Raw genomic sequence first — 20,017 nt, 5'->3', positions numbered from 1 at the left:
GGGGGAAACTATGAGAAAGCATTAACTCAATGAATTTGGTTGTTGGTTTACCTTTGTTAATTTTCCAGTTGTGTGTCAATTTTATTTATCTTTTCAAATAACTTCTTGTCTTGTTGACTTTTTTCCCATTGTTTTTGTTTTCCAGTTTATATATGCTCTTAATTTTATTATTTCTTTTCTTCTATTGTTGGAGTATTTATGTTATTGCCCTTGTTCTAGCTGGTGGAGGTGTTGTGTTAAGGTATTGATTTGGGATTTCTCCTCCTTTTTCATGTGCTTTGATTGTTATAAATTGCCTGCTGAAAACTGATTTTGTTTTGTAACTTTTGTTACAAAAGTTTTGGTATAGTGTGTTATCATTCTTGTTTGTTTCAAGGGATCTCTTAATTTATTCCTTACTTGATCGTTTTTAAGTAGTATGTTGTTCAGTGTCCATTTGTCTGTGTTCTTGTTCGTTCCATTGTTGACTTCAAGTTTTATAGAATTGTGTTCTGAGAAAATGGATTGTAGGATCTCAATGTTTTTTAATTTATTAAGGTTTTTTTGTGACTTAACATGTAGTATATTCTAGGTTATACAAAATATGTGCAGGAGAAGAATGTGTATTGTTATGTTGTCAGGCAATGTGTTCTATATGTGTCTAAGAATTCAAGCTGCTTGATTGCATTGTTTAGCTCTGTTTCTCCATTGGATTTCTTTCCTGATCATCTGTCTTATCTTGAGAGTAATGTACTGAAGTTTCATACTATTATTGTTGAACTATTTTTCTTTCCAACTCTATGAAGATTGATTGATAGATTTTGAGGGTCTTTCATTGGGAGTATTCATTATGGTTATATTTTATTCATTTATGATTCTTTCAATCATTATGTAGGGTCCAGTCTTGTCTCTCATTCTTCTATTTGCCTTGAATTCTATTTTATTAGAGATCTATGTTACCACTCCTGCTTTTTTATGGTTCCCATTGACTCGATAGATTTTTTTCAATCCTTTGATTTTTAGTCCATTTTCATCTTTGAATTTACGTATGTCTCTTGTAGGCAGCATATAGATGAGTCTTGTTTTCTAATCCAGTCTACTATTCTGTGCCTTTGGATTGGTGCATTTATTTCATTTACACTCAATGTCTTTATTGTTACAGGCAGGTTTGTTGCTGTCATTTTGCTGTATTTGTGTTAGACTATTGGTTTCTTTTCCTTTTTCTGTGATTTTATTGGTGTTTAGTGCCTCCTCTTCTTCTGTGTTGTTTTGAGTGTTTCTTTCATTGAATTGGTTTCTGGTGTGATGTTCTATATGTTGTGTGGTCTATATGATGTGATGTTCTATATGTTGTCTCAGGTTTGTCTGCTCTTATTGTGGAATCTCGGTCCACAGGGATCTTGTATGTGTGTGAGTGTGTGTGTGTATCTTGTTTTGTGACTCCAATTTTGGGGGGAGAGTCTGGAAATACCTTCAATTTTCCCTCATATTTGAGGCATAATTTTACTAGACATAGAATTCTTAATTGGCAGTTTTTCTTTCATAATGTTGTGTATGCCACACCATTGTCTTCTTGTCTGCATAGCTTCTGCTGATAACTCTGTGCTTTTCCTTGTGGGCTTTACTTTTTAGATGGCTATACATTTTTGCTAGCTGCACTCAGGATTCTCTCCATTTCCTTGAGATTGATGGGTTTGGCACATGTCATTATGATTTTCTTTTGGACTTTATCTGTTTGAAATTCTCTCAGCTTCTTGAATAGTTATTTTCTTCACCTTTGTGATGTTGCTAAAGTTTTCTTCCATGAATTCTAGTACTTATTTCTTTATAGTTTTTTTTGTTCATTTGTTTCTTCTTGCTCCAGGATCTTGATGAGGTGCTAATCGTTTCTCTGGATAGTGTCCCCCAATCATTATTAGGATTTCTTTGGATTCATTTGATTTTTTGGTTGATTGTTTCTCTCATCAATTGTAGTCTGAGTAATTTTCTTCCAATTCACCGATTCAACTTTATTTTTCTTCATTTCAATTTCTTAGGTATTTGACCTTGCTGTCTGATTCTGTTGGCTTATTATTTATAGTCTGGTGTTCTTTTTGTTGATTGTTTCAAGTTTTTATATTTCATTTTTTGGTTATACTCAAAAGCATTTCCCACATCTTTTGAAGACACCTAAACATAATTACTTTAAAATTAATTTCTGGTAGTTCCAGAGTTTCTTTCACAGATTTGGGAGATTTTCAGTTGTTTCAACTTGTGTTTCTTTATTTTTAAGTGCACTGTGGTTTATTATTGTGCCATGGAATTTTGGTGCAGCTATTAGTGGTGTCTAGGTTGCTGCTTTGCACAGCTATAGTTGACTCTGTCGAGTTATGGTGAAGAGAGCTAATAGTAGTAAAAAGAATACACATAATGTGGGAAAATGTATAGAAGGAGAGATATAGATAAGTGAGGAAGGGTAAATGGGGTAGGAGAAGAGAGGATAAAACAAAAGTAGTAGTAATAATTATAAAGAAAGAGCTATCTGAATAGATACAAAAATTGAAAAAGAAATATGTGAAAATTTAGTTCAAGAGAGGTAAAAAGACTTAATAGGTGAAGTAAAAGTATACTTCACTAGGGAAAGGAAGAGAGGGCAGAAAGGGATACAGAGTGGGGCAGAAAAAGTGTAATCAAATAATCAAACTAGAAGACGAGCAATTGTGTATATATTATATAGAAAAAAAGTTAATTAAAGAAGCAAAGAGAAAAGAAAGAAGTGAGATGGAAGGAAAATGCGAGAAGGGATGAAGACAAAAGAAGAATGACAACAAAGTGGAAAACATTTATTTGTGCAGAGAATAGAGGAATAAAAAACACACAGGAGCTTGAACTGAATGTGGATATGGCATTTTGTTGTTATGGCAGTATAAACACGAGCAGGTCTCTGTACTCAGAAAACAAGGGGGTAGGATCCTGGCTTAAACAACAACTTAATTTGCTTGGGTATGGTTGGCCTGTGTCTGTCTAAGAGATGGTATCTACAGATTGGTAGGGCCACATCGAAAGTGGAAGGGAGAGTGAAAAATGAAAATGAAATAAAATGAAAACCGAAAAGTAAAAAATAAACCCTCCATTTGGGTAGAGATTGCTAATTATTTGGTAGGGTTAGTATGTGCTCAAAACAGCAGCTCAAGGGAGGGAGTGCGTGGGAGGGAAAGAAGGAAGAGATAAGAAGGAAAGAAGGAGGATATATGAAAGGGAAAACGTGGCAAAAAAGCACCTTGGTTGGATAGTGAGGATGTCTGCACCTAGCTACTCACATGTTTTGCTATCTACACAGATTTCCCAGAGGCCTTGAAGCAAGAGGTTTGACTGGGTGCGTTAAATGGGGCTAGAATGTGGTTAACTTGTTCAGGGGAGGTATAGTGCACTGACAGCTTGGGTCACTGGTCAGTGGTGTAGGGTAGTGAAAAATAGTTTATAATCATTACTGATTTCCTCACTTAAGAAATGTGGTGTACTTAGCTTTTGCGTTGTTTTTTTGGCTTCCAGAGAGCAGAGGATTCCTTCCTGGTGGGGCTTCTCTGATATTTGCTGAGGGGATCTTCCTGTACTTGTTACCTTGTGGCCATATGATCCCTATCCCTCTCATCTTACATACTTTTGACAAGGTATCAAGGAGGACTAGTCTTGGGGAAGGACGTCATGCTTGGTGTAGAGTTGTTGTTTGGTGCCCTCGAGTTGGTTCCTTCTCATAGCGACATTGATGATCCTGTGCCATCATCAAAGTTTGCCAAGTTTGAGTTTATTGTTTTAGTCACTGTATTATTTCTCTTTATCACTAATCTTCTACTTTACCTAGTATGATGTTCTTTTCTGGGGACTGGTCTCTTCTGATGACATGTCCAAAGTAGATAAGTAAATTAGGGAGTCTAAGCAATCATTTTGTGTTCTCCTTCCCTTACTTCCTGTTTTCAACCACATCATCTGTCCTAAAAGTTTCACTCATCGTATACGTCCTCCTCAGTACCCTACACCTAAATCCATAATATATACATGTAAATTAGTCGGGGTGGAGGTGGGGCAAGGGGGTGTCTCCACAATTTCAAACTTTTTCTTTTGAAACTTGGAGAAGCTGAAAACAGTTCATTTCTCATTTCCAAACTTCTGAGTCAAAACTAGCCCTTACGAGTTTTTGGATGTACCAAACATACTCTCCAATCACTGGCTCATAGGGCAAAGAGAAGCAATTCGGGGATTCCGCATAGAAAGTGGGAATGGGAACAAGAAAGGAATGTAAATGTATTTCTAAGTCACTCAGGAACGTTTTTCAAATGTAAAAAATAGGAGAGGAACGAAGGTAAATTCATGTTTATAGGTCGAATCCCAAGTTTGTAACTCCATGTTTATAGCTAGAAGGCACAGTTTTGTGAGAAATCTTGAATTTATGGTGACTGAAGGCAGGAAAATGTATACCTATCTCTTCATTCCCTGATCTCTGGATCTCATGTTTGAACTGCAAGAAACCAATCCCCATTGGGCTTTGGTGACCCCACGCATTACTGGGGTGTGCTTAATGTTACAGCTCACTGTATTGGTGACTTCCTTTCCCTTGGATACTTTTGTGACACAGACTAATCCTTTATGCCTTCCTCTGTATTTGCCTTGGCGAATACAATGAATAAATAAAGTCATATTGGTACTGAACAAAACAAAAAGTAAATTAGGTGAGAAATCTTGCCATCCTCTCTTCTATGTATCATTTTAGCTGTACTCCTAAGACAGACTTGATTGAGAAGAATCCATGGTTTTCTGTTGTTGTTGTTTTTATTATTCACACAGTCAAATGCCTTTGCAGATTCCATAAAAAAGAAGTAAATGTCTTTCTAATATTCTCAGTTTACAACCAACTTTTATCTGATATTAGCAATGACATATTTCTTCCCACAACCTTTTCTGAATTTCTGGAAGATTCCTGTCACTGTATTGCTGCAAAAGCTTTTGGATTATTTTCAGCCAAACTTTCCTTGCATGTAATACTAAATTGGTCAATAATTTCAACATTCTGTGAGGTAACCTTTCCTTGGAATGGACACAAATATAGGCCTCTCTTGCTAATTGGCAAAGTAACAATCTTATAAATTTCTTGGGATTGACAAGTGAGTGCATCTAGTGCTTCATCAATTTGTTGACACATTTCAACTGCTATTCCTGGACTCTTGCTGTTCCCTTATGCCTTTCGTTCAGCTTAGGCTTCTTTCTTCAATACCATTGGTTTTTGATTATATGTCAACTCTTGAAATGCTTGAAAGATGACCAGTTCTTTTAGGTACAGTGATTGTGTATTTCTTTCATCTTTTGATACACCTTGCATCATTCAATATTTTCCCCATATAATCCTTCAATATGACAAATTGAGACTTAAATTTTCTTTGTTTGTTTGAAACTAGTTTGTATGTCACATTACCCCTCCCTCCTACATGGTTCATTTCTCTTCTTTATTTTATTTTCCCACTCACTCATCCTTGCTCCTAATGCTCCTTTTTTCCCCCATCCCTAACAACTCTACTTCATCATCGTTTTAAAGTATTTTTTTCAGTGTGACTATCATTTATATTATTATTTCTTACTTTATAATAATGAAGTCAAAGTATTTATTTTTTATGAGAATAATTAACTTCATGAGCATGAGCTCTTCCAAGATTTTTTATCATTCCATATTTCAATCACGTCAAGTAGAATTCTACAATTGTTACCACAATCAGTTTCCCAACAGTATTTTTCTACCTGGACTCCTTGACAACATCTCACGTTTACCTCACAATCACCACTGTACCCCCAAACCCCTTATTGGACTTGCTGTCCATCCCTATAGGTTCATCAATTCTGGGTTTCATATACCAGAAAATGGAAAAGCATATAACACAGCTCCAAGAGGGTGACCTCCACTGACATGACACCTCTGAGATACACTCTAATATGAACAAAGTAGAAGAAAATAATACAAACCAACCACTCTGTTTAGTAATCACTTTCCTCCTCAACTTTAGATAGCAGGCGTTCTCCAGAAGCTTATTTCCTAGGTAGTTCCACCAATGAAACTTGGGCTCCAACTGTCATCCATCACCTTCTTTCTGCACACTGGATTCTCACAATTTAGACTCTGATACTGATCCCTCCTTCAACTGTGGATTATATGGATTCCAAGTCTTCGGTGACTGATAATGGTGTGCATCTTCCATGTGGTCTTAGTTGACATCTCACTTAGAGGGCTGCTTGTTAAGAGACAAGCCTTTAAGGCCCCAAGAGCTATTTTATCTGATAGCTCGGCACCATCTAAATCCTTCACCACATTTCGTTATAGCACCTGTATCTTCTAGGGTCCCTTCCTGAGGGCGAGTATTGAGCATAGCCATGATGTAAGAACTTATTGCTCTTAAGCTGGAGCTAGGATTTTATGCGAGCCCCAAACCCATTCCTAGCTCTATGCTCCCCACCCCTTTTTTCCTTTTAAATTGCTGCAACTTGGGATTTAATACATATGTCCAATCATTCTATAGTTTAATCATGCCAAACAGAATTATACAATTGCTTTCATAGTCAGTCTCCAAACATACTTTTTCTTCCTGGACTCCTTGACATTATCTCCCTCTTATTTCCCCCACTCATTTACACCCACCTCCTCCCAAAACCCTTGTTATATTTGCTTAAGCTATAAGCTCAACGTCCCTGGGATTCATTTACTGAGAAACAGGGAAAGAAGTAACACAGCTTCAAGAGGGGTGACCCGCAATGGTGACACACCTATGAGCTACACCCTAATATGCACAAATATAAACAAAATATAACAGAATGACCATCACATGATAGGCGGAGTAACAAGAATCATAATACAGCATCCAGGGCACTGATGTAGCAAGACCTTGTTTGTCCACCACCAGCACACCACTCTTGATACAGCACTCCTCGGCTTCCTCACACACCATGAAATTTGTAACTTAAGTCCTCAGGTTGCAAGTGTGTTTGAGGTAGAATCCAGTTTATCCAGTGTAGTTCCTGCATGGAGTCTCACCACTGCAGCCTCTGGATTATGCCATGTGCCTTGACGATCCAGGATTCAGTTTCCCAGCACACAGAGGCACCTGGCCTGTGTTCCCAGCACAACTCTAGATGCCCTAGTTCAATTTTGCCCACCGACTGTATGCTGCTAAAGACACTCCCCACTTAATGTTCCCTAAAGCATCCTCAGTCTCTCCTCCCCCCAACCTGGAGGACAGCCCCCACCACCACCACTTCCCTCAGCAGACATACATCGCTGTTCCCCCAAATGTGACTGTTCCCTCTTCCCTCTCTTGAACTGCCCTGCCCCTTCTGTCAATAAGCCTCATCCCTCTGACAGAGTCGCCTCCCTCTGGGAACCACACCCCAGATCCACATGGCAACCACTCAGCAGACAACATTCCCCTTCTCTCGGCCCACCTTTTGATCATGGCTCCTGTGAAACTCCCTCAAGCTAAATGACATACCCTATACTTACCTGGAGGGATGAAGTGTGGTTCATTGGCACTGGTCGCCAGCCAGAAGACTGGATAGCTTACAAGCTTGAACTTGTGCTTGTTCCTATTCACTCCTACAGTATTTGTCCTTTTGTGCCTGATTAATTTCACTCAGCATAATGTCATCTAGATCCATCCAAATCTTGACGTGTTTCATTGTGTTTCATCACTGCTTTTTAGAGATGTGTAATATTTTCTTCTCTGAATGCTTAGTAGAATTCTTCTGCTTCTCCATCTTGAGTGGGGCTTTATTTAGGTGGGAGTTTCATGGTGACCTTAACTATTTCTTCTTTTGCTATGGGTCTGTTCAAGTTCTTAATGTCCGTATGCACTAATTTGGGGAGAAAGTGATGTTCCAGGCATTTGTCCATGTACTCCAAACTATTGAATTTGTTGGAATAGTCTTTTGTAGTACTGCGTAATTATTTTTTTTGTTTCATTAGGGTCTGTTTCATCTCTAACTCTAGATACTGACGTCCACTTCTTCCTTTCTTTTGTTAATTTGCTACTGGTTTGTCAATTTTGTTGATGCATTTAAAGAACCAATTTTTCGCTTTGGTGATATTTTCCATTGTTCTGTTTTCCAGATAATTTCTCTGCACTCGAATTCTTATGATTTATTTTCTTTTGCTGTTGGAAGGAATATTCTTTGTCTCTGGTGTAACTGCTGGAGGTACTGTGCTAAGGTGCTGACCATACTCCTCTTTTTTTTATTTATGTGTGCATTTATTTCAATAAAGTGACCTCTGATAACGGCCTTTGCTGGATCCCATAGGTTTTGGTATGTTGTATAGGCATTTTCATTGGTTTCTAGGTACTGCCTAATTTCCTCTCTAATTTGGGATATAATCCATTCTTTTTTGAGTAGTGTATCTTTGAATCTCCAAGTGTTTGTCTTGGTTTTTGTATTATTCTTTCTATTGTTGATTTCCAGCTTTATGGGGCTGTGGTCAGACCTGGATATGTTTGAAAGACCTGGATGTGTTTGAATTTTCTCTAACTTGCTTTGTGTCTCAGGATGTGGTCTACTTTCGAATATAAGCCATGTGCATTGGAGAAGAATTTTTTTTTTTTTGCTATTGGAGAGCTTTAAAAATGTTTAGTAGGTTGAGCTATTCAATTGTATTATTTAGCTCTTCAGTTTCTTTATTGAGTTTCTTACCTGTTGATCTATATTTCTTTGAGGACAGTGCATTAAAATCGCCTACTATAATTGTTTATCCAGTGGTTTTTCTTTTCATCTCTTTGAGGATTTGGGTGACGAATTTCAAGAATCTTTGTTTCCCTAGATTTTTTATAGTAGCTGCCAGTCTTGGCTGTTGTTTTCATCACTTCTTGGTTTAGCTGAAGGCGGTATGTGGTCTTCTAGTTAGTATAGGGGGTAGGGGCTAGCTCTTTAGGTTAGGGGAGGATCAGATCCGTGCTGCCAAATATATTGTATGTAGATGAGAAGGGAGTATTAGTTGGGTGAGTAGAAGGATTAGGGCATAGGTGCTTGGGAGTATGTTTTAAGTGGTGGTATTAATCATAGGAAGCCTTGCTGTTAAGTATAGACATTTTAATGAGTTGGAGAAGAGGGTTATGGGAGATTTCAATTTTATAGGGTAAGTGAAAGGAGAGTGTGTGTTATTGAGGTGAAGGGAACAGTGTCCAGAGGTTTTGTTGTTGGCATTATTGAGGGATATATTGAATCTGCCATACACCCTGGATATTTTGTAGGGAGAGTGCAGTCCTTCCGTTATTGTGCTTATAACAGTGGATTCTTGCAAAACTCATAACTATCAATGCTTTAGATGTGATCCTTGGATGGAAATGGGCTATTACAGCAGATACCCCAGGGAACAGAAGCTTCTGATGAGAGGGCAATCTAGCAAAGGTCTGGACCCAGTTCTGCAGGTTACCTAGCCAGCAGTGGGAAAGCTGTCGAGAAACCTGGAAAAGTCAGGTTCCATTTCCTGTTGCAAGGTAAGGAGTTTTGTGCTTCCTTTCTCAAAAGAAAATAGGAATTTTTCCAGGAGCAACCTCTTTGAGCCCGCTGTACTGTGGGTTGCAGCCTTGCCACTGTCTCCCTGGTGCCAGTGCTGGATCCCTCTCCAATTAGCTGGGGCTATCTATCTGAAGAGCCATGTCTGAAGAGCCCTGTAATGCCCCTACCAGCAGGGGGTGATCTGGGCCTCCGCTAGAGATTATCCCCTATGGAAATCTACTCTGCAGGCTGCTGTGAGTTCCAGTGCCCAGGGCCTCCAGGAGTCAACACATGTGTCCCCGGGATGCCCCAAAGGATAGACTGTCCGACGCCACTCCTCACACTGGCAAGCTGCTGAACGTGGGGTGGGGGGAGGGGGAAGAGGCCAGGATCTGCTGACCCACCAACAAGGGATGCAAGTGGTGGGTGGGTGCTGTGACAAGGGGACACATGCATGACGAACACCACTGTGCTCTCTGTGGAAAAACTGACAAAATAACCCAGGGGTGCTGTGAAACCTGGCTTTGCATCCCAGTCCCCCAACTCAGCCTCCTCACCCATAAATCTGGCGATTACCCAGCAAGCTCTTCGTGCAGGCTATCCTATATTGGTGCTGAAGTCCCCTTCTAATGTCTTCCAATTTTGTTCATATCATGAGTTGTTTGACGGTCTTCACTTTTTAAGGATGCATAGTATTCCATTGTGTGTATGTACCAGAATGTCTTTGTCTAGTCCTCTACACAAGAGCTTTCTGATTAAATTATCCTCAGTAAAATTACGCTTTGTTTCCATCTTTTTGTTATGTTTTAGCATTATATAATTTGGGTCCACTTATCAGTTCATCCTGTGCAGTGCCTTCCTCTCGGTCACTGACCCTCTGGTTTACCAAGAAACGTGTCCTTAGCCAGTGTTCAGTCCCTCCTAAGGACATGTCCGAATCCATAAGATGACGTTTTCCCAGTCTTGCTTTAAAGAAGTGATGCTTCTTCCAAGATAGATCTGTTCATTGCTCTGGCTTACTTACTTACTCACTGCCACCAAGTCAATTCTGGAGTAAGCGGTGGGACCCTGGTGGTTTGCTTGTTAAATTCTGGGCTATTAACTCAAAGGTCATCAATTTGAAACCCTCAACTGCTCCAAGGGAGAAGGAAAGGCTTTCTTCAACCCTAAATATTCTGTGAGCTACCACATATCTGGCAGTTGGTTGCATTTTTGGTGCCTTGGGTGTTGCTGTGATGATGGGAGTTATGCTATTCGTATTTCAAATATCAAAAGGGTCAACCAAAGTGAAAAGGTTTCACATTAGCTACCAGACTAAGAGCATACTATGAAGAAGGAAGCTCCTGCCCACTTTGGAGGAAGTAGCTACCGAAACCAATGAATATCAGGGAAACATTGTCAGATATTGAACGAAGACCTAACAATGTTGGTGAGAGTGGTGGAAGATGGGCCTCTGGGTTGGAAGGCACTCAAAACGTGACTGGAGACACATGCTTTTCTCAAATTGAGTTGAAAACAGTGAATTGAAATGATTAAACCCTGTGGAGGTGGAGTCTTCAGGATCTTCATTTACCGATGGGGCCAACTCAATGTGAGAAGAAACAGCTGTGAGGAAAAGTCTACTAATAACACCTTGGAATGTACAAAGTATGAGTCTAGGAAAACTGGAAGTAATCAAAAATGACGGGACACATAAAGATTGACATACTAAGCATTAGTGAACTGAAATGGGCTGGTATTTGGCCATTTTCCATCAGAAAAACAGATGCTATATTATTGAGGGAATGACACAATCAAGAGGAATGGCATGGCATTCATTATCAAAGAAGACATGTCAAGATTTATATGAAGTAAAATGCTGTCTGTTTTAAAATTATAACTCTCTGTCTTCAAAGAAATGCATTTAATACAACTTTTATTCATATTTATGCACCAACCAACATAGGTAGTGGTGAAGAAATGGAATAACTTTACCAACATCAAGCATACAATCGAGGTGAATTGATGATTATTGGCACTTGGAATGCAAAAGTTGGAAACAAAAAGTAAGGAACAGTAGTTGGACAATATGGTTTGGTGTTAGAAATGAAGCTTGAGGTTGCCTGAAAGAGTACTGCAAAAAAAAAAAAAAAAGAGTACTGCAAGACCATTGACTATTTCACACCAAACACCTCTTTTCAAAAACACAAAAGGTCACCATACACATAGACTTTCCAGATGGAATACACAGAAATCAAATTGAATACAAGTGTGGTAAGAGACAATGAAGAAGCTCAATATCAGCAGTTAAAACCAGGTCAGGGACTGACTGCGGAACAGACCATCAATTGCTTATATGTAAGTTCATGTTGAAGCTCAAGAAATTCCGTTAAAGTCCATGGAAGTCCAAATACAACCTTGAGTCCACCCCGCCTGAATGTCTAGTACATCTCAAGAACAGATTAGACACTTAGAACATGAATGAAAGAATACTTGATGAGCTGTGGTAGGATATCAAGAACATCATTCATGAAGAAAACAAAAGGTCATTAAAAAGACAGGAAAGAAAGAAAAGATAAAAGTGAATGCCAGGAGAGGCTCTGAAACTTGCTTTTAATCATAGAGTGGCTAGGGCAAATGGAAGAAATTACTGTATATGGTCAAAGAGCTGAATAAAAATTTTCAAAGGGTAGCATGAGATGACAAAGTTAAATATTAAAATTAAATGTGGAAAGACCTAGAGTTAGAAAACTAATAAGAACATGCTCAGAATAGCTTCAGCTGAAAAAAAAAGTCAAGGAAAATATGATCCTGGAGTGGAAATATTGAAATAGGCTATGGGAAAAATACTGAACAATGCAGGAAGCACCCCCCAAATATGGAAAGAATAGGCAGAGTCACTTTACCAAAAAGAACTAGTCCACATCCAACCATTTCAGGAGGTAGCATATGAGCAAGAGCCAATGGTGCTGAAAGCAAGAGACAAAAATAAGGCTCCAGGAATTGATGAAATACTAATTGGAATGCTTCAACTGGCTAATGAACCACTGGAAGCACTGACTTTTCTATGCCAGGATATTTGGGAGATAGCTACTTGACTGCCGGAGGTTGAGGTTGGGTTCAGAAGAGAATTTGTAACAAAGGATATAATTGCTGATGTCAGATGGATCTTGGCTCAAAGCAGAGAAGACAAGAAAAAGGTTAACCTGTGTCTTACTGACCATGCCAAGGCATTTGACTGTCTGAATAAAAACAAATTGTGGATAGCCTTGAGAAGAATGGGAGCTCCAGAACATTTCATTGTGTTCATGCAGAACAAGCACATGGATCAAGAGGCAGTTGTGCAAACAGAACAAGGGAATACTACACGGTTTAAAATCATGAAAGGTGTGCATTAGGGTTCTATCCTCTCACTATTTGTATTCTGTCTGAGCAAATCATCAGAGAATCTGAATTACATGACGAAGACTGTGGCATCAGGATTGGAGGAAGGCTTATTAACAATCTGTAATATGCAGATGACTCAACTTTGCTTGCTGAAAGTGAGCAGGATTTACAGCACTTGCTGATCACCATCAACGATTGCAGTCTTCAGTAACTCAATGGAAAGACCAAAGTCCTCACAACTGGACCAGTTTCTCATTATAAATGAGAAAACATTGAAGTTGTCAAAGATTTTGTCTTGCTTGGGTCCACCATCACTGCACATGAAAACAGCAGGCAAAAGATCAAAAGATGCATTGCGTTTGGGTGTTTCTGCTGTACCATACCTATTTAGCGTATCGAAAAGCAAGAGCGCTGCTTTGAGGATAAAAGTGTGCCTGACACAAACGAGTAATATTTCAGCTCACTGATGCCTGTATGCTTGATCTTTATGTGTTCCTTTTCATTTTTTGATGACTTTGCAATTTTCTAATGACTTTGCAATTTTCTAGATTCATGCTGCATACATTCTGCAATGTCTGCTGTGATGCATAAGGTTTTTAATATTTAATTCCTCAGAAGTTCACAGCTTATTCCTTCTTTACAGTCTGTTCTTATTTGGAAGCTCCACTGAGACATATTAACCTTGAGTGACCCTGCTCATGTTTGAAATATCAGTGATATAGTTTTCAGCATCCCAGCAACTTATGAGACAAATTGACAGACAAGTGTTGTTCTGAGAGTCCGTGAAAGAAGGAAGACTTTCCATGAGATTGACACAGTGACTGAACTAATGGGTGTAAGCATGAGAATAATTGTGAAGATAACACAGGACAGGACAGTGTTTTGTTCAGTTGTAAGAAAAGTTGGTATGAGGAAAAATGAAGACCTAATGTCGGGGGTTTAAGTGGAGAGAAAATGTTTTGAGAATGATGTACAAACGCGCTTTACACAATTGATGTGTGTATGGATTGGGATAACAGTTGTATGAGCCCCTAATAAAATGTTTAAAAATAAAAAAGTAAAAAAATAAAAAAAGAAAGCGCAAAAAAACCCCAAAAAACCCCAAAAAAGCAAAAAAATAAAATAAATAAATAAAAAGAAAGGTTGGTATGAATCTGGAATCAACTTAATTGCACCTAACAACATTGAGTAGCTGCACGCTTATTAAAGGAAATATTTTTTCTGGGTTTCAGGTTTGTTATGTGTAAAATGTGCTTAATATTACCCATCTCATAAGATGATTACAAGAATTAACATCAATTCATGGAAAATAGTAAGTACTGGTGATTTTATTTTTGTTTCCAGTTCTTCATTCCCATTTGTCATGTGATTCTGCATTTTTATTTCTCTTCTCTACCACAGCTGGCTGTGGTCAGGTGGCTTTGTAAGTCTACTGAGAAATGGACAAGATTGACATACTGTTACTTTCTAGCTAGCACTTCATAAGATAGCCCATGTTTCTGTTGGACCCCTTGCACATGCCATTATCTTGATGAGAAAGGTATCTTCAGGGTGGTATCCATTATTGCATCTTCAAATCAGCCTCCTGAATGAAACATGGAGCAGAATATAAAGGGACCAGATGCCTTGAAATGATCCAGCTAACTTTTACAGCCAAAAATAAAGCTACTACAGTCAATCCACAGATCAGTGATTAAGAAAATTCAGTGTTTTTTATTAAAGGGTTCTTTATGCCCCATTTTTAGTAATTATTAACTAATATAACATTAATAAATGTTGGCTAGTATTACCTTTAATGAAACCTGGAATGGCAATTCCTGTGCTAGAACTGGAGTACATTCTGGCAGGTGGGTATAGAAACACGAGTGAGGCACGATGATTGCCCTCATTGATGCAATGTATTATTGGAAATATAATCAAGGGAACAGATAGCTTCATGTCAACATTCTGTCATGCAAAGGCAAAAGGGAAGTCCTGTAGGTTTCAGAGGAAGGGCACATCAGTTATAGGCAGGTGGATCTTGAGAAATCTGAAGAAGGCTTGATATTTGAGCTGAATTTCTATTGAGAGATATGGGCTAGTTTAGTAACCAATGTTCCTAATTTCCAAAGAAGAGTACATGGATTAAAAACAGTCAGTTATAGTATTTAAAGATCAAAACACCTTTTATTCATTGCCGTATTTTAATAAAAATTACACATATGTAGTAAGTTTTTTTTACCTCTGTATGCTCCCACCATAAGATAGTTTCATATATACACTATGTTTAAAAACAATTGACATAAGGAAAGGTAATGAAATCACTTGGTTTGGGGTCACCCAGTGCAACTCATAATGTCACACCACCCTAGAGGATCATTAATAGTGGTTATTTTCCATTTTAATTATAGAATCATATCATAAGTTTAGTTGCAACTGGCTTAAATATATTATTTCCTAGATTATAGGAATACTAACGTGAAAAAATTATTTTGTAAATTTTCCACATTGAATTACAACATTATTTGTTATAACATTATACGTAACTGAGTAAGAGCCATTAAAATATTGCCCTTCTGTCCCTTTAATTCAGAAATTTGTTCACACAATTGTTATTTATATAGATCTTCATATAAAATTGTTATTGTTATAGTTCAAAAATTCAAACCAAAACTATAATTACTATTACTGTGAGTCAATGTCAATGCATACTGACCCTATACAACAGGGTAGAACTGCCCACTTTTTATTTTCCAGGTGTGTTCCAACTGCTAACCTATTGATTAGGAATCCAATGCATAAGTCGCTACACCTCACAAACAACAAATACTACAAATACTAGCTAAAAAAACCAAAAAATTTGACAAGGTCAGTATATATATACTGCATATATATGTAGGCAGTATAAACAACAGCTGCTTGTAGTACATGCATAAAAACTAGGCTATTCAAATTATTATAATTGTGTAAGAATAGCAGCTTTTTCTGAGAGTATTTTAGAAGGTTCAAAAAGTAAATTAGCATAGGGATTTAGCTTTATAGGTATGATGATACTTGTATGTTTTGACTTATATAAAATGTAATTTAATATAGATGGGTCTCTTAGTTGAGAAGTTGACTCAGGTAGAACATTATGTTAGATAATATGATCCCATCTGGGGTGTCTGAGGTGAATTGAAGGATACTGATGTATTTACAGTGCATGATCTATGTCCTAGTTCCAACAGAGAGGACCCTGGGACTATTTTTGTAAATGGCCTTTTAGATGGAATCCTGCTCAAAACGAAAGATTGGATTAGAGAAGGTGGCTCACAGGCTACCAAACTGGGGGGAAGATGCAGTATTTTAAAAAGGAATACTTTAGACTCTAAAGGTTTCAATTCCTCCTCTAAATTTCGTTTCCTTTTATTCTTAAAAGATAAAAGTGTAGGGTTAGGGTTAGGGTTAGGGTTAGTAAAAAAATTAAATAAAAAAAAGATAAAAGTGATAGGGATTTCATCCTTATATCTTCTTCAAGTTGAAAGAGGACGTTAGGTATTTTCGCGGAACCTCTGTCTAGCTTCTTCTCAGAAAATGAATTGAAATTTTTGGCTGTCACCATCTCAAAGCAGTATTTCATAATCTAGAAGAAACAACATTTTAAAGAACATTTAAAAAGCAAGGAACTAATGTAAAAGACAGGAATTAGCAATTAATAAGGGAGTGAAGAAGAATGTATATCTACACTATAAACTTAAGCATATCTTTCTTCTTGATATGTTCCCTTTCCTACCCATATCAACCCTATGCACAACAGAATGGAACACTGCCTGGTCATGTGCCATCTTCAGAATTTTTCCTAAGGTTGAGCCCATTGTGACAGCCATGGTGTCAATCTGTCTCTTTGAGGGCCTTCCTCTTTTTCCTGCCCCATCTATTTTAACAAGCATGATGTCCTGCTCTGTGGATTAGTCTCTCCTGACAATATGTTCAAAGTATGTAAGATAAAGCCTTGCCACCTGTGGTAGTTACATAATTTCACGTCAACTTGAAGATATAAAACTTTAGCCTGTCAATTAGGTCACAGTCTGATGGTACCTTCTGGTAGGCATGGCCTTCTCATAGGAGGATCCTGGGAACTTCCTCTCTCTCTTTGTCATCACCCTCCTGCTATCTAGTCCCTTGGAGAATTCCAAGAGTCACCACCATGGGATCCATGGGACTCTTCACCCACTGGCCAGTGATGTTCCTGCATTCTGCATCATTGCGTGTGGATTTCTGAGTCTGAAGAGGGATTTATGTATGAACAAGTATAGGGCTTATGGACTTGTATTGGACTTATGGGAGTTAATCTGGACCAGGCTGGGTTCTTGTTTGATTTAAAATTATTCCTTGATACAAAGATATGTATTATACATAAATGAGTGTTCCTGGATTTGTTTCTCTAGTCAACCTGGCCTAAAACACCACCCTTGTCTCTAAGGAGCACTCAGACTGTACTTCTTCCAAGACAGATTGGGTTGTCCTTTTAGTAGTCCATGGTACTTTCAGTATCCTTCACCACGACCACAGTTCAAATGCATTTATTCTTCCAAGGTCTTCCTTATGTAATAGCCAACTATCACATGCCTATAAGGTGAATGAAAATACCATAGCTTGGGTCAGGTGCACCTTAGTTCACAAAGTGATTTCATCACTCTAAAATATTTTGCACAGGATTTACTTAAAGAAACTCATTTTTTTTTCTCTTGACTGCTGCTTACATGAACATTGATTTGTGGATCCAAACAAGACAAAATCCTTGACAATTTCAATCTTTTCTCCATTTATCATGATGCTGGTATAATTGTGAGGATTTTGGTATTCTTTACATTGACTCATAACCCATAACGAAGGCTGAAGTCCTTAATCTTCATCAACAAGTTCTTCAAATCCTCCTCAATTTCAGCAAGCAAAGTTATGTCTTCTGCACATATGTAAGTATATAGATTCCTTTATTATAGAACAATATCTCATGTACAGGGCTCAGTAGATTTTTGATTAATGGATTACACTAGTCTTTAAAGCAAGGGGCGGGGAGGCTGATTAACACTTCTAAGGAAACAAATGACACTTCATACATAATGACTAGACCGGAAAACAACATCAAAGTAATCCAAAATGGAAAAAAATTGAGAATAATAGAACACTTAATCCTCTATTAAATGAGGTTTACATAAACAGTGTTCGAGCTGCTTTTGAGCAGGAATTGGAGATCTTCAAGTGGTAAACACTACCAAGTGTTCATAGTGGTTGGTTGGTCTGAGTCATCTAAAGGTGTGTCTATAGGTTGGTCTCAAGATGGGGCCTTCTTGACTCTGCTATAGTGAACTCAAGATTTTATTCTTTTTAACTTGGGAGAAGAATATGTGGTTAATAAAACATAGCATCGGCCCATTCAGGTTTATTGGAAGCCTCCGTTGATTTTCCAGTGTTTTAATAATACCAAATCGCCTGGTGGGGGAGAATGGAGGACTACGTTTGTTGAAAAAGAGAGATTATCTTTGGCATACTAGCCCATGGACATGTTAACAGCCTGTAAATACTTTAAATTCTGTCTCAAATAGTTCTTATATTGTAATTGGGAGTGCCACTCTGCCTGTTGGAGAAAGTGTCTACTATATATCATTCCATATGGGCCTTATTTAAGCCTACTTCTAGAAGCCACTAATATCCTGAGGATTGCCAGAGGGGAAGCCATAATACAGAAACAGCAAGTATTTTGCATAGCTTTGCAAATCTTCTTTAAAAATTGGTTCATCTTTTCTATGTTGCCTGAGAATCAGGATCTCCATGCAGAATGAAGTTTCCTTTAGACTCCCAGAGCAGCAGAGATGTCTTGAGTCATTTCAGCCGTGAAGCCTTGTCCATTGTCTGACTGGATAGAAGTGTTGGTACAGTGGTTACACATTGGGCTGGTAACTGCAAGGTTAGAACTTCAAAACCACCACCTGCTCTGAGGGAGAACAATTTTATATTTCCATAAAGACTTCTGGTCTTGGAAACTCACAGGGTCACCTTGTCCTATATTATACAATGGTTCTCAACCTATGGGTCATGTCCCCTTTTGGGGTCGAACAGCCCTTTCATAGGGGTCAACCGATTCATAACAGTAGCAAAATTACAGTTATGAAGTAGCAACAAAAATAATTTTATGGTTGGGGGGTCACCACAACATGAGGAACTGTATTCAAGGGCTGCGGCATTAGGAAGATGGAGAACCATTTCATTTTCCTATAGAGTCACTGAGTCAGCATTAACTTAATAGCAATGAGTTTGCTTCTGTTTTTTTTTTTAGAGGTATTTTAACTACTTCTTTGGCTTTTTCAGTTTTGCTGGAAAAGGTTTCTACCCAGTTGGTGAAAATATATATAATCTTTCTATTAAATTCTTTAGACTTCTCACTTCCAGAAGCAAAGCAGTAAAGTCTACTTTCAATGTTCTCCATATATATGGAATTCCAGGGACAGAGAGTAGGCAGGCATGCCTGGGGGTATTTCGGGAACAAACATGGAAACACTAGATAATGTATCAAATGACACAGGGAATTTAGGGTCCAATCGTGATAAGCCATGCTCAGTTTCAAATGGCATTCACTTGTAAAAGTGAACCCTCATGGAAGGTTGTAAGTACTGACCATAATACTGACTATGGCATATAGATCTTACAATATGGGTGTTTACACAACAGTCCTTTTAGGGTCAACCCCCACTCTATCCATCACTTTTCATTTTCAGGATTGTATATAGTTTAAACTTAAGCTCCCTGTCATTGAATTGATTTGGACTCGTAGCAAGGACCTCAAATGGAGCATTAAAGATGAGAGACCATATATGGGCTGCCTCATGAGAGGCACAATCAGTCTCTGTCTGCCTTCTTGGTTTGCCATGTTGTTGCTATGGGCTTCTCTCAAAACCCCTTTGATTTCCTGGGCAGTGGCTACTATGACCTCAGCTGGGAATAGGACTGATTCCAATTTTGTTTTTGTATTTTGAGTTCATATTTGATGTCTTTGTTACTAGTAATTACAATGTTTCTCTCTAACAAGATGGTAACCTGTGCATGCAACATAGAGAGATAGTGCTTCAAATCTGTCCAAATGGTGCCTTTCTTTTGCTGTGTTATTTTAGTGGTTCAATATTTATTATTATCTCTGCTATCTGTGCTAGTCCCT

Source organism: Echinops telfairi, unplaced genomic scaffold (genome assembly GCF_000313985.2).
Source record: "Echinops telfairi isolate 266 unplaced genomic scaffold, ASM31398v2 ScPeMD7_7419;HRSCAF=8457, whole genome shotgun sequence".
Taxonomy (NCBI): Eukaryota; Metazoa; Chordata; class Mammalia; order Afrosoricida; family Tenrecidae; genus Echinops; species Echinops telfairi.
Note: the sequence above shows the minus strand (reverse complement) of the source record.